The 15794-nt window shown below is 34.3% G+C and overlaps 1 protein-coding gene across 12 annotated transcripts in view; it reads left to right on the forward strand.

Annotated features, from left to right (window-relative positions):
• Nucleotides 1–15794, forward strand: part of Tbc1d5 (TBC1 domain family member 5) — a 630984-nt gene that overhangs the window by 39181 nt on the left and 576009 nt on the right. For 11 of the 12 annotated variants that reach the window (XM_087181487.1, XM_087181491.1, XM_087181488.1 and 8 more), the window contains exon 2: nt 11257–11315. The exons of the other annotated variant lie outside the window; for it this stretch is intronic. The gene's annotated coding sequence lies outside the window, so the exon portion shown is untranslated. The remainder of the gene's footprint in view (nt 1–11256; nt 11316–15794) is intronic. 12 annotated transcript variants of the gene reach the window in all.

The following is a 15794-nucleotide window of genomic DNA, read 5'->3' on the forward strand; positions in this document are numbered from 1 at the left end:
ACAGCTAACAGGTTGGGAGATATATTTCACATTTCATTTCCAGTATTATTTCCCATATCAAAAGTGGTCTTAGTCTTTGGTATATTTAGTGTTTTGATGGATTCAGCTGTTTAAACCTAGGAAGTTACAGTGTCCTTTCAACATAAAAGGCATAAAATGTTGAGGCAAGGTCAATTATTTCTAGAGTTGGATTTGTGAAGTAGTGTAAATATGGTGCAATCTTTTCAGGTATCAATTTTAGTGAGTTATTCTGGAATGGAAAAGAAGTTAACAAGATTGTTTTATAAAATACTCATTTTGGAAGAAAACTTTATTCTAATGATTTTAGGTTCTGTTCCTAGACTCTTGTATATATGAGTTCATTACCTGTTGGGTATTTTGGCAAGAAAGCTTGGTTCTTTGACTGATGATCTTAGTCATTGATTTTAGTTATTAGCATCTACCTCTAGTAAGCTTGATATAGAATGCACATGGGCACTTCGTTCACTGAAAATAGAAGTGAAAACAGGCAATGGCACACATTTATAGGCAAAATCTTTGAGAAAGAAGAGCGAGGAAAGGACTTTATCTTGAGAAGAAGAACTGAAGAGGGCACTGCTCTGATGGTGAAGATCAGACTGGCCTGTTAACAAAAGAGGGGTCCTAACTTTTGTGGCACCACTGGTATGGGCTAGCAGCTGGTAATTTTCTACTGAGTTATGAGTATGGCATTTAAAGAAAACCTCCTTGTGTTTTAAGGGGCTTCTTCCTAGACAATAATGGTGAACCTTTTAGAGATGAGTGCCTAGACTGCAACTCAAAACGTTATTTATCAGCGAGTGCCAACACTGCAATTAAACCTGAATATTAAAGTTTTAGTTTAGAAAAAAACCAACTCATGCATTAACATCTTTTGTCTTAAAATAAATATTACAGGTGCCATTTGTTCACTCTTCTTAGTATAATAGTGTATATGGATCAGCAGTTGCTCTCATTCTTGGAGACTTCATGCACCTTCCTGGTTTTATAGCTCCCCTGGTCCTTGCTAGGAGAATAGGAGGATGGGGGAGGGCACACTCCATTCACTGTTAGCAAAGGAAGGTAACTGGTCCTGGAGTAAGGCCCAAGGACTTTACCGTCTTTTGTCTTCCTGAGTGTCCCTATTCTATGTCACAGTCACGTCTTTTGACAGATGTAGAGGTGAACTACTACCTGCTGTTTTTGTTACCCCTGAAATGTGGTGTTTTTTGTTTGCTTGTTTTTGTGTACCAGGGTTTATTGAACCCGCAGCCTTCACATTGAGCTACACCCTCAGCTCTTTATTTTGTATTTTTAATTTTGAGGCAGTGTCTTGTTAAGTCACTAAGTTGCCCAGACCAGGAATTTGTAATCCTCCTGCCTCAGCCTCCCAGAGCATTGGAATTACAGGTGTTTGTCACCATTCCTGGCTACTTCTGAAATTTTAAGGCAGTGCAAGTGTTATGATAAAGAATTTTGACTTTGTGGCTTGATTTTATGGATGAAAAAGAAAAAGATGTTGTGGCTTGCTTTTACTACTTAAAAAACTTTTTAAAGTACTTTAATTTGTAGTTTATCTTAAGAATTTTATGCAACTTCCATGTTTTAAGTAGGGTTAAATACAAGTGAAAAGAATACGATTTGGAGAACATTTTCTATACGTGAAAGTGCCTCTCTCTCTATTTTTTTTGGGGGGGGGGTACTGGGAATTGAACCCAGAGCCTTTGCTTGCGAGGCAGGCATGGTGCCACTGAGCTAAATCCCCGGCCCTTATGTAGATAAATGTTTAAAATCCTGCCCTTTTCTTTCTACACAACCTGAAGCAACCTAAAACATGCAGTGTAATTATGACTTCAGGAACTCAAAAGGCATCGTGAATTATTTCAGTTGTTTTTTTTTTAATGTCAGAATGGACTGATACTTAAACTTGGTATTGGCTGTCGAAGTTTGAAAATATAAGGCTAAATATTCTCCTGCCCCAAACATTGTATCTAGCTGTAATGCCCTTTTAAACAAACAAACAAAACTCCACTATATATATATTTCATCCTTAAATCCAGTTTCATTCTGAACCACCAAGTTAAGATGCTTTGTGTCTTGTATCTGTTCAGACATTACCTTTGTCTTAGTACAGCTATAAAGTAATTTGGAAAATAATTTTTTTATTTAAGGATTTTGCCACTGAGCTTTTCCAAGTGTCTCAAACTACTTATATGCAATGGAAGTTTTAATCACTCAGCCCGTTTTTTCTTACTTTAATTCTTTTTCCATGTTCTTGGAGGTGATGGCATATGAATATTATTAACTTCAACAAGTGATTGTTTTAAGACATTTTCTTGTTAAATTGTTTGAATTTGGTGACACTGAATGAATGCATCCTTTTATGTAGTTAATTTCTGGGTATACCTAATGATTGTCTTTTCAATATTATATTATGGAGGAATGGTGCTAAGAAGCAGCTGTTGATTAGATTTTGGATATTTTTTCTTTTTATGTTGTTACATTCAATTTACATACATTTTTTGATACTATTTGCCATGTTCTCTCACAGTCTAAGCTTTTAGCTGTTACTATATCTATTCCATAAAACCAGAATCCCATGGGGTTGTTGTGATGCTTCAGTTAGATATGTGTCAAACATTTGAAGAATGATGAAACATTTATGTAGATATTCTGATTCTTAGGAGGTGTGATGCTATAATTGCTGTTTTACAAGGTAGGTTTGAATTTACATTTGACTTCTGCTAGAAATCTGAGTAGGGTCTTTAAATGAACTGCATTTAAAAGTAAAGAAATCTGTTGTGCTTGGAGAATCTGACAGGCAAAATATGCCTCAGGATTATGTAGTTCACCTAACATTGAATAAAAATAGTTAATGGAAATTGGAATCTTATTCATTTCAATATAATTAAAAATATATTCAGCCTCTGCTAATATAAGGTTTTAATTTCTATATTTCATAAGTTACACATTAAAAATAATCCTAATTTAATAAGCTAAACACAATTTTGGCAGTAGAGATAGCATATATCTATTGTGAGATCTTAGCTCTAGAAATTTGGTCTCTAATTACTTTCCTTATTATTATTATTTTCCTATAAAAATAATTTCCTTATTATTATTTTCCTAATTACTTTTCTTTTCTAATTCACTTGTCAGTGCTTTGTTCATCTAGAGTACATCCAGCCCTTATTCTTTGTTTAAAATATAATAGATAATGCTAGTTCGGGATTGTGTTGTGCTAATTGTGGTGATGTAGCCTCTAAACAGAAGAGTTACATATTTTCCTGGAGTTTTACTGTCTTTGTTTCTTGCCTTTCAGACTTTCCTTCTGTGTCTTCAATTGATATGCAAAAATTTAAACAATTTCTATTTGAATATTGTATACATTATCATTTTTCTCTTACATTGTTTTATCGTATTGATCTGTTTGTGTTTTAGATCAGTACCACTCAAAGTGTGGTCTTCAGATCAGTGCTGGTCTACAAACTGACTTAACTGGTCTGTGATGAATTAAAAACGGAATTTCAGAGTAAACATTTAGAAACTTTATTTTTTCTTGCTGAATTGCCAAGTTGCCCCTGTTGGGCTCAGGCTTTTGATCCTTCTCCCTCATTCTCTTAAGAGTGCTGGATTTACAGGCACATACCACCATGCCTGGCTACATCAAGAAAGTTTTATAGCAATTTGACATTACCATGACATCTAAATATGATTTTTTGAAACTTCATTTGGAATTTTCAAAAGTTTCTCCAGTGCATTGGCAGTGTAAAGAATGGTCTTTTGTCAAGTTCCAGATGTATTTTGTTAGACTCCTCTCTTCTATTCTTTGTATCTGGTAACTGCTTTTGCATTGTTTCTTTGTTTGAATTGAATTTCAGATACTCCCTCTCTGGCATATGCTAAACAAGAACTCTACCACTGAGCTACATCCCCAGCACTGGATAGAATTTAAAATAATCTTTGTGTTTATTCTTTTTTCTCTGTGAAAGAACAGATTTGTATCAACTCTATTAGCTTTTATATTGAATTAAAGTTACATTTTTTTCTTGAAATTATATATTATATATATATATAAAATTTTGTCTTTTATCTTTTGTATTGGTTCTCATTCATTGTATATGGTATCCTTGTATGTGTTGTGATTATTTATTCTTTTCTTTTTTTGGACTGGAGTAGTTCTTTTTAGAAAAGTGCTAGATTCTTTGAACCCTGGGTTGAAGTTATTTTCTTTTACAGACAAATTACCTGTGCTTTGTCCCCTTGCCTGCCTAGCAGTTTAAGAGCTCTTTCGGTGACATCTTCATACAAGGTTTATTGGATCAGGCACATATTATGATTTAGTCTGAGAACTTACAGGAAGGACGCTTTGTGGTTATAATCTTGGGCGAACTGAAACTATCCTAAAAATGTTCAAATTAGAGAAGTGGGATATAGATCAGTTGTTGTCAGGGGTTAGAGATATTAAGGGTATTGAGGTTGGGTATAACTACAAAGTGGTAACAGCAAGGATATGTGTGTGTGTGTGTGTGTGTGTGTGTGTGTGTTTTTCTTGTCAATAGGAAAATACAGCCCTGACTCACCATTTTTTGTTCGGCTGTTTTCTTTTGTTAATCTCCTTACCGTCTTATCTCCTGAGCCTTGTGAATTCCTGAAGTCCAGTTGCACCAGTGTTAGGGATATACACTCAGGATGAAGACTGGTTTTTGAGTGTACTTACTCTTTCCTGAAGTTCACACTTTTATTTTCTTATAGCTAACGTGGATATTTGTACTTTCTTGATAGCTAAATAATTAAAACAATGGTATAGAGATACCTAGTTTTCTGTTTATCTGGACACTGGTGTCCTCATCTGTCTTCAGTTTGGTCTAGTAAGGCTTTTGTGCCTCTGCTTTTTAATACTTTTGTTATTTTAGCTATTTTTCCATATCTTCTTGGTTTTTCAGACTTCTGTTGGTGTCCATCACAGCTTACTTCCAGTTATGTTATTGCACTCTTGTTTCCCACTCTTCTTTTTCTAGCCATATTAAAAATATGTATAATGGCCATCTGTTGTTTTTTTCAATATTCCATTCTGTGTAAATTCTATCTCTTCTTTTTAACTCTTACTGGTCATTCTAGTACCTTTGACATTATAGACTGAAGAATTCATTTGGGGGATATTCTGGTGCATACTAGGTTGTTTAGCATCATCCCTGGTCACTACCCACTAGATCAGTGGTGGTGAACCTGTGGCACTTGTGCCTCAGCAGGCTGTTTGTGGTCACTGAAAACTATAAAAGGTTTGCCATGACTGCACTAGATGCAAATAGTACTTCCCATTTGGTTTTTGTTTCTTTGTTTGGTTTTTTGAGACAGGGTCTTGCTATGCTATTTAGGGTGGCTTTGAACTTATTATGTAGCACAGCCTGTCCTTGAACTCCTAGTGTTCTGCCTACCTCAGCCTCCTGAGTGCTAGGGTTACAAGTTTTCGCCACCACACTGGGCTAATAACGTCCGTTTGTGACAAGTGAAAGTAATTTCTTCAGATATTACCACACATTCCTTAGGGGTAATATTTCCCTTGGGTGACAACTACTTTCCTAGCTGTATGTGATTTTGGTCTTAGTCAAGGATCTGTCTTTGAATATCCCTGCCCACTGTGACATTTTACCTTCTGGTTTTTCTATAGAATTATGGGTGTGTGTGTGTGTGTGTGTGTGTGCGCGCGCGCGCGCGCGAGCGCGTGCGTTCGTGTGTGTGCATGTATGTGCATGTATTACTTTTTCATTGCTATTTTGGTTCACCCCGTGTACTTGTTAGTAGTTTAAAATAAATTACTTTCTTCTTCTTTTTCTATTTTTTATGGTGTGATAGTTTAGGAAATTAAATCACAATAGAAAGTATAGAGAACTTTGAAGTATAAATTTTAGACTCTATTAATGGTAATTTTGAGACACTCATATAACAGAATTAATATCCACAGTATAATTTTGTGTATACCCAGTAATAACTCCAGAAAATTCAAGACAATGCAATGTAATCATAAAGATACAAGATGTAATTTCTGTTACATGTGTTCACTATATAAGTAACCAAAAAAATGTATAGCAGGGCAAAAGTTTTCTTTAAATCGTAAGAAATACAGAAAGTGAAAGGATTTGTAGAAATATGAAGGACAAATGGTAAATTCCACAGAATCAGACAAACAAAGTAATCCATATGTCCAGGTAAACTTTTTTTTTTGGGTACCAGGGATCAAACACGGGACCTCGTGCTTGCGAGGCAGGCGCAGGAACCACTGAGCTAAATCCCTGGCCACAGACAGGTAAACTGTTTGAATGATGGATGTAGCATTTGGTTGGGAATGACTTGTACAAGCTGACAGACATGATGTGTGATTGCTAGTAAGTTGAATACAAGTTGAGCACAAAGAGTTTGGGTTATTACTATGAAGTAAAGAAAAATGTGTATTTTGCTGGTAAATGTGTATTTATACTGGTAAAGGTATAGCCCTGTTAGAGACTCTTCACCCTTTTTTTTTTAAATAAGCAAATTTCAAGTAATAAAATAACTTGAAGCCTGACTTTATCCACTTGTGTAGGGTACCAGATTGCTTTTTGAGGTTGGTGAAAGTCATTCATGAACAGTAATCATTAAAATAGTGTGGTTCATGGGCCGGGGATGTTGCTCAGCAGCACAGTGCTTGCCTGGCAAGTGCAAGGTCCTGAGTTCGATCTCTGGTACAAAAAACAAAACAAAACCAAAAAAACAAGAATAGTGTGGTTCATGTAGAAAAATTAAAAAATAATGAAATGTATGGAGAAAACAGTGATTCTTCCTCAAAGCAGAGCTTAACTATTATCATTTTAATTTCATTTTTAAAAATTTTGTTTAATCTCAATCTTTTTCCATATTTAAATGTATGATGGTCTGTGATTATGTATAGATAATATATATATATAAACACAGACCATCATTTATCTATATCTAGAGAGGGACCGAGACTATAAAATAAATAAATACACACACACACACACACACACACACAATGGTGTGTTTGTAAATATTTATATATAATGGATGTCCTATATTTTTCATTTACTACTAAGTGTTTCTCCATATCATTGTTAAATGTTAGATATTTGCTTTAATTGTACAGCATTTTTCCTCCAGTTGAATGCTTCTCAGAATTTTATTTTGGAATGTTCTGTAGATTTTGTTAAAAAGATAAAGATAATCTCTCCATTCCATTTGTGTTTGTCTAGGATATTACAACAGATTTTAAGAATAACTGAACTAAAGAACATCCTTCTGATGTAACATCTATATTCCTTGAATTAAAAAAAAACCCACTTTTTCTTTCTCATAATTTTTTTTTTGGTACCGGGGATCGAACTCGGTACCTTCCACTTGAGAGGCAGGTGGCAGAACCACTGAGTTAAATCCCCAGCCCACTTTCTCATAATTTAAGACATTATTTTTTGTAATATTTTATTCCTTTGTCCAGACTGTTTTCAAATCAATCTTGCATTCTTTAAAAAAACTTACATGAAGTTTTTTGCAGTGTTGGGTTCTAACCCAGGATCTTGCACATTATAGGCAAATGATCTATGAGCTGCAAATTCCTAGCCCCTATTTTTTAAAAGGATACATAAAAACACAACACATGTACGTATTTATAGTGTAATGTTATTTGAATGCACGTATACATTGTGTAATGTTTAAATCAGGTTAAACATATCTGCTCAAATATTTATTTTTTTATGGTAAAAACTTTCAAATTTCTTCTGACTTTTTAAAATGTACAGTACATTATTCTTACCTGTAGTCACCCAGCTGTGTAATAGCACACCAGAACTTCTTGTTCCTGTCTAATGGTAGCTAGGTATCCGTTGATCAAGATTTCCCCGTCCCTCTCTCCTCTCCTAGCTTTGCATAACCACCATTCCATTCTCAACTTCCATGAACTCAGTGCTTTTAGATTCTACATCTGAGTGAGATGATGTGGTATGTCTCTGTGAATGGCTTATTTTACTTAACCTCAGTTCCATGCATGTTGCAAATGAGGGATTTCTTTTTTTTAATGGCCACATAGTATTTCACTGTGTGTATATACAAACTTTTCTTGTCACTCATTAGTTAATGGGCACTTTGGTTTTCATTTCTTGTCTTTTGTGAACAGTGCTGCAGTGAACATTAGAGTGCAGATATCTTCTTGACATGCAGATTTCTTTTGGATATACACTTCATATTAAATTGGTGGATCAGATAGTAGCTCTATTTTTAATTTTTTGAAGGACTGCTTTTTCCATAATGTCTGTACTAATTTGCAGTAAAATTTTTTAAAGTGATGATGATTACTTATTCTTAAATTTGTTTAACTCCTACTTGTTAAAAATATAGGTTTTCCTTCATTTTTATTAATATTAACAGTTTGCAGTGAACTTCTTAATGAATCTTTGTGTAAGTTTCGCATTTTCTTTAAAGAATGTAACCTCCATTGCAGTCTGTCTCTTATAATTTACCTCACAAAACTTATCTTCCTTCCTTAGTTAAAACAAGAAGAGAACCACATTTTTATAGCTAGGCATATTGGCAGTGTTGGGTTCTTTTTCTGTTTCTGTATATTTTCTAGCCTTTCAAGTGGTTCAGTATAACCAAAGGGCTAAGTTATCGTTTATGACATGCAAGCTGAAACTTAGAGGGGAGTGATGTGGCTGTTTATCCCCTTTTTCTTGATTTTCCCTGCTGGAGTGTGGGAATATTCATTGGAATTCCTACAACCTTCTTGGAATATGAGATGACTTTGAATAAAAAGTATGGAAGAGCAAAATGGCGGGAGGAGTTTGAGTTGTCAATACTTGCAGTTGCCAACTCTACTGGAACTCCTATCTACTGGAAATTATATGGGAGAAATAAATGTATATCCTCGCTTTTCCTTTTTTTATGGTAATATAAGCAGTCTGATATAAGGAAATGTGTATTATGTGATGGCAGAAGCTAGATCCATGTTGAAAACTGAAAACTATGTTGAGACTAAAGAGAATAATTGTTGAAAAATAATATTTTAAATGATACGGAAAATAATTTCTGGAACTGATGATTAAGTTGCTGAATTTTGTTAAGTGCTTTTAATAATTTTAACAAATATTTCAGAAAACACTTCATTCCTTTTAGGCAAAATGCAGAACATTGAAGATTGTACATTGAATGGGATCAGAGTAATGCAGCTCTACGAAAAAAAATTTTTTTTCCTTTGGTAGTACTGGGAATAGAACCTAAGGGCCTTCATGCTGAGCTACATACTCAGCCCCACCACCCCCTCAACCCTTTACATTTTTAAATTTTAAGACCTGTCTTTGCCAAATCACTAAATGTCTGTGCTGGGGTTGAATTTGCAGTCCTCCTACTTCAGTCTCTCAGAGTGCTGGGATTATAAGCATCCACCAAAACCAGTGAATTTTTAATATTATTAAATATCTTGGCTAGTTATTTTGATGAATTCATTCAGTTAACTTCATTTATTTATGTTTTAGAGACAAAGTCTTACTATGTAGTTCAGGCTGGCCTTGAACTCACAGTGAATCTTTTGCCTCAGTCTCCCAAGTGCTGGGATTACAGGCATCATTATTTTAACTTTTAATGTTGTTATACTAACTTTGTTGAAAAAATTTTGATATATGAAAGTTTTAAAAACATCTTTGTGACTATAGCTTTACTAAATTTTGGTATTGCTTCTAAGAAAGTTAATTATAATTTTAATGTTAAATAAGTGATGAATACACATTTTAAAAATTAATAAGACTAATTTTGGGATACAGTTTCAGGTTTATAAAAAACGAGCAGAAACTATGGAATTCCCACATATTTGCATTCCCAAGGATACACGTTGTTTTTATCCAAGATATATATCTCACTGTATATAATGTTAGACATGGAAAAAAAAGACTCCACATCCTGAACAAAATATATATTATTTGGGAAAACCATATACTACTAGAAGTCTTTCTGCTCTACTCCAGGGTTTCCCACCCTCAACACTATTAACATTTTGGGCCTGATAATTCTCTGTTGAGGAATGGGTTGTCTTGTGCATTGTTAGAATGTTCAGTAGCATCCTTGACCTTTTCCTACTAATGTCAAAATACTCTCCAGTGACAAAACCCAGAATTATCTCCAGACACTGCCATATATCCCTTGGGGAACAAAATCACCCGTGGTGGAGCACCATTGCTTTAAGTGAAATAGTATATTTTAGAATTTTCTGTGTTTTAGATTGATTCCTAATTCATAGTTCAATGAATCTTCACATAGAAGTTATACAGACAAGAGATTGAATCTTCCCTACTTTTTGGGCACTGAATGTGGTCTCTGTAATTGTCTTGAACTCAGTTGCCTCAATTATAAAACAGGGAAAATATTATCTAACTTGAAAGGTTATTGTAAGACTTCATTTAGATAAATTATATAGGGGTTGGAGATTTAGCTCAATGGTTTCTCTGCCTGCTGCACAAGCACAAGGACCCAAGTTTGGTACCTGGTACCAAAAAAAAAAAAAGAAGATAAATTATATAAAATACAGTACTTTGATTTATGTTGGTTTTCTTCTCTTCAAATGTTGTATTTTATCCTTTGAATTTACTCCCTTAAATGTGTCAAAGCCTATCACAAAGTTCATATATCCACAGGGAAAGCTGTCATTGTTTGTGACATATTTACAGATTTCAAGAATACTATACTTTGGGTAGGTAAGAACTTAAGATAAATGATGACTTGTTTTTAGGTCATTTGTGTTTTGATACCTTATGGTGGGCTAGATTGTGACTGTGTTCAGATTGTAGCATTTAAGTGATCTTACTATGTTCTTTCAAGGACTCTGAGCTTCCTAAATTGAAGATAGCATTAGATGTCAGTCAATCACTTTGTCCTTCTAACTTTTTTTTTTTTTTTTTTTGGTACAGGGGATTGAACTCAGGTCCTTGTGCTTGCACAGCAGGCAGCGAAACCACTGAACTAAATCCCCAGCCCTCCTTCTAACTTTTTGTTTTCACATCTGACATCCTGCCAATTGTAACAGCTTCTGTATCAGCTCCAATAGAGAAAGCTTGACTATGTTGGATTGAACTTAGTCCACTAAAGACTTCTAAAACCTTGAAAGAGTTTACAAGGAATGCTGTCCACTTCTATTGTTATTTTGTAGGATTTTGAATCATGGTCCACTAATGAATTAAATGTCATCTCTAATTAGGTTATTCTTATTGTTCTTTTCCCCTGCAGAACATTTCTAATAACTTGGTGAAGATAGAAAAACTGTCAGACTGTAGTATTCCTACACTGTAAGTATCTCTTTGTTAAAAAAAGTGTAATTGAAGACCATTGCCAAATGTCCAGCTACTTGAGAGAAAATATGTTAAAGATACTAGGTGTGAAATATAGAGGAAGATATAATCATGCTAATAATTTATGAGAACTAATCCTATGCAGTTGTTTAAAAATTGAAAATATATTCTTAAAAATTAAGATGAGGATTTTATGATAGCATTGAAAAATATTTCCAGTTCTAACAAGGGTTGATTTAGTTATGTACATTAGCTTATTTAAAACTATCAGAATAAAAAAAATCATTGTAGTTTTATAGGTTGCGATTTGTTTGGGTGGCTTATTGTTTAGGTTATTTTGCAGAATTATTTATTTGCTGATTTATTTATGTATTTCATTATTTATTTATTTGATTATTTAGTAAATTATTTATCTGATAAATTATTAATACATCTTCATGACATGCTTTAAATTATTTATAACTTAATTTTGAGTTTATTGCTTTTAGATGCGGCATTGTTACTGACTAGTTTTGCTTTTTTTCTTTGTGGTTCTTGAAAATTAAAGTATTAGCTGTAAGGCAAAAGTATATTCATTGAACTGTCCATGGGTTTTTTTTGTTGGTAATTTAGAGCACTCATAAAATTTCAGTAATGCTTTTTTTTAGCTTTAAGTTTACCTGTTAAGGTTACTAGTAAGTGATAAAATGTCAGTGTGTTGTGTGTATGGTTGTTATAGAATCTTGTATAGATTAGCGATAGAATCTATCATCAGTAAACTGAGACTGAACATGTAAACTTCAGCCTACATTGTCCTTTGTTGTTTCAATCCCCATTACATGGGGATTTGGAAAACAGCATGTTTATATAGATTTTTATATTAGTCATGATGACATTTATTGTGTATCATAAATTTTATATTATTTTAATAAACTAGAATGGACCAAGATCTTTATAAATGTGAGATATAGTTTGTTTGATTTTAATAATTCTTTCATGTGAAGTTTCTTTTTTCTTTTTTTTCCTCTGGTACCAGGGATCGAATTCTGGACCTTGAGCTTGCAAAGCAGGCGATGGCACCACTGAGCTAAATCCCCAGCCCTAAAGTTTCTATTTTTAACCAAAGAATATAATTTTCCTTTTTTTGGGTTACTGGGCATCAAACTCATATCAAACTCAGGACTTTGCAGTTGCCAGGGAGGCACGGTGCCAGTGAGCTAAATCCCCCAAAGAATATAATTTCTTTTTCTGTCCTGCGTATCATAACATAGTGTAATTATTAGGGCTCTATTGTTGAGTAGTTAGTTGAATAGGTTAAAGTAGTCATTTGAATAAAAGAATGCCGTATGCTCGGTGGCCTTTATTTTGTGTTTGCTTGGATTGAGTTACTGTGTACTTTATGTTTTAACACTTCAGAGAAATGCTGCATTGTGCTTCTCAAGTTAAAATGCTTTTGAGCTGGGTCTGGCCACACACCTATAATCCCAGTACTCAGGAAGCTGAGGCAGGAGGATTGCCATGTGTTTGAGGCCAGCCTGAATGACATAGTGAGACTCTTTGTCTCCAAAAGCCAAAAAAAAAAAAGTTCTATTGAAATACAGTGAAAATAGGGCCGAGGATTTAGCTCAGTGGAGCAGCACCTGCCTTGCAAGTGCAAGGTCCTGAGTTCGATTCACGGTACAAAAAAAAAGAAAAAGAAATATAGTGAAAATGGCTTCTGTAGACAGGTTTCACTATAGAATTGTAAATTATGCATATACCCAAATTTCTTATTTTAAAATGTTGAATATGTAAATATTTCATTTGAATGTTGCTTTAATTTCTTCGTATGAATTGCCTTGAAAGAAGTGGCTTCTTTTGATTTCTATACATGGATTTAGAAATGTCTCATCTGTATCTGTGACTCTTCTGTTCTACAGATGAACAGCCACACATACTGTTAGATATGGGATTTTATTTTTAAATGTGGTCCTGTATGCCAGTGTGGTTTTCTTTCAAAGAAAACAAGCTGCCTCTCCAGTACTGAATAAAGTATATTAGCTCTTGTGATAATCTACTGAGGCCACACTGTTAACATATAATTACCAACTAATCTTTCTTTGGATGATACATATTTGTGTGTACACAAACACCACATACACATACATGTGAAATTTTCTTCTGACATCAGAATCATTTTTTAGGTCTTATTTTTCAAAGAGACATTAATGGTAGGCTATTAAAATGATAGCTAACATTGAGATCTTATGTGCAGGCACAGTGCTCATATCTTTTACATGGATTATATGTTGATGTTCACAGTAAGATAAGTACTGTCAATTTCATTTTCAGGAGGAGGAAATAGAAGTGTAGAGATATTAAATAATTTTGCCCTTGTCTTAACTGAGAGTAAGTCTTGGCACTGGGATTAGAACTCATTTAATTTGACTTGGCCATTCTTGCAAGCCTGTAACACTTTTGTATGTGTAGATAGTATAATGTAGTTTTTAACCAGAGTGGTGTTTTTTTTTTTTTTTTTGGTACCAGGGATTGAACTTGGGACCTTGTGCTTGGTGAGGCAGGCGGTGGAACCACTGAGCTAAATCCTTGGCCCCAGAGTGTTTTTAAATACCCCCCCACCCCCGACTATGTGGTTTTATCTCTGATAACTTTAACTTGTTCAGTATATTTACTTTGTGTTAGACTTAGTCATCTTTCTTAAGTAGTAGGCAAGTACTTGAGTTTCTTGACTTTTCTGATTTGATGCTTATGATCCTGCATGATTAAGCAGAATTACATACCGAGTTAATACAGTTGCTTTTTTTGATGACCAACATTCAGATCAGATCTTTTGACTCTTAAACCCAGAGCTATTTCCAGTGCTTAGATCAAATCTTCTTATTAACAGGGTCAGACACATATTGTTAAGAGAATGATTGTCTGATACTTAGCTTTTATAGAAATGACTACAAACATAGTATTAAATTAAACCTAAATGTAGTGTTTAATACACAGGCATTTTAACATGTGCATGAAAAGGACAAGAAAGTAGCCAAGTGTAGTTTTTGTTTCTTTTTTTTGGTACTGGGGATCAAACTCCGGACCTTGTGCTTAGTGAGGCAGGCAGCAGAACCACTGAGCTAAATCCCCGGCCCTAATTGTAGTTTTAAATAGATACAATTTATAGTATTTTAAAGATTGTGGGGAGACTACAAGATTAAGAAAAGATGTGAATTTGGTATGAGATTGAAAGAAAAGAATCTTCCCAACCCTGTTTGTTATCTGAAGACAGAGGGAAACCTCCATTCTGGGTTAAATACATAAAACACATCAGAAAACAGATGAATTAAAGAGCAACAGAATTTGGGTGATATTGGTATGAGTGCCATAACTGACAGGGTACAGGGTACTGTGGAAATCAGCCAAAGTTTTAAAGTTAGAAAGATTTTTCAAGTAAGAATATTACATCATAAAATCCTCAAAACACATGATTTAATAATATGAAGTATTGTAATGGCTAGTATGATTGTATGATTTATCTTCTAATCCAGGACAGTTTTAAAAGTGAAAAGGTGTGCTGTAATTGTCAGGACAGTAGATTGTAAAGTGGGACCTTTTCGGAGAAATGGAAGTATACAGTCACCCTAGTAATATCTCAGTTTTTGATGAGTAATTCTTAATAGTCGTGAACAATTTATATTGAACAGAAATCTTTTTTTTTTTTCAGGTCCTTGCGCTTGCGCAGCAGGTGGTGAAACCACTGAGCTAAATCCCCAGCCCTTGAACAGAAATCTTAATTGACATATTCTCTCTTCAAGAGTGTTTTCTTTAATGATAAACTCTGAATGGCCAATATTTATGTCTTTTTGTTAGCTAAACCAGGCCATTTTATGGCTACAACTTTTAATAAAGGCTAACTGGTATTTTACAGGTTTGAAGCCTGTTTTGAAGGTGAAAGTAAGAGTATTTATTACTATTAGAAACAGAAAGATAAGTACAGTTGGTCTACTTTGCAGTAGAAAGTTCTGAAGTTTTTCCTTATATCAAATAGTACAGGATTTTCTTTTGCTTGTTTTGCCTTCTAAATAATAAGTTGCATTGGGCCAGGCATTTAGCTCAGTGGTGCTGCCTCCTGCTTTGCAAGCTCAAGGTCCCAAGTTGGATCCCTGGTACAAAAAATATATATATGTGTGTGCGCACGCGCGCATGTGTGTGTATGCGTGTGTGTGTGTGTGTGTGTGTGTATAAATCGCATAGTTGACATTGTACAGAAAGTCTTATTTGTTCAGTCTTCAGAATTTATAGTTTCAAGAATGATCAGTGGTCTTTTTTTTTCCTTTATAAGCTGTATCACAAGTCACATGTGTTGACAAAGTTGGCAGTTTTGCCAAAACAGTTTTGAATGTAACTGACTGTATTTCCTTAGTGAAATTCTGTGTGGGGAAATACAAATCCCTAGAAAGAGTAGCTTAAATTTTTTCTTTTTGTGTAGTTTCCTTTTTAATTTCCTCATATGTA

Source organism: Heterocephalus glaber, unplaced genomic scaffold, assembly GCF_053883595.1.
Source record: "Heterocephalus glaber isolate CG9 unplaced genomic scaffold, H.glaber_assembly_v1.0 deba00001472, whole genome shotgun sequence".
In the NCBI taxonomy this organism is placed as follows: domain Eukaryota; kingdom Metazoa; phylum Chordata; class Mammalia; order Rodentia; family Bathyergidae; genus Heterocephalus; species Heterocephalus glaber.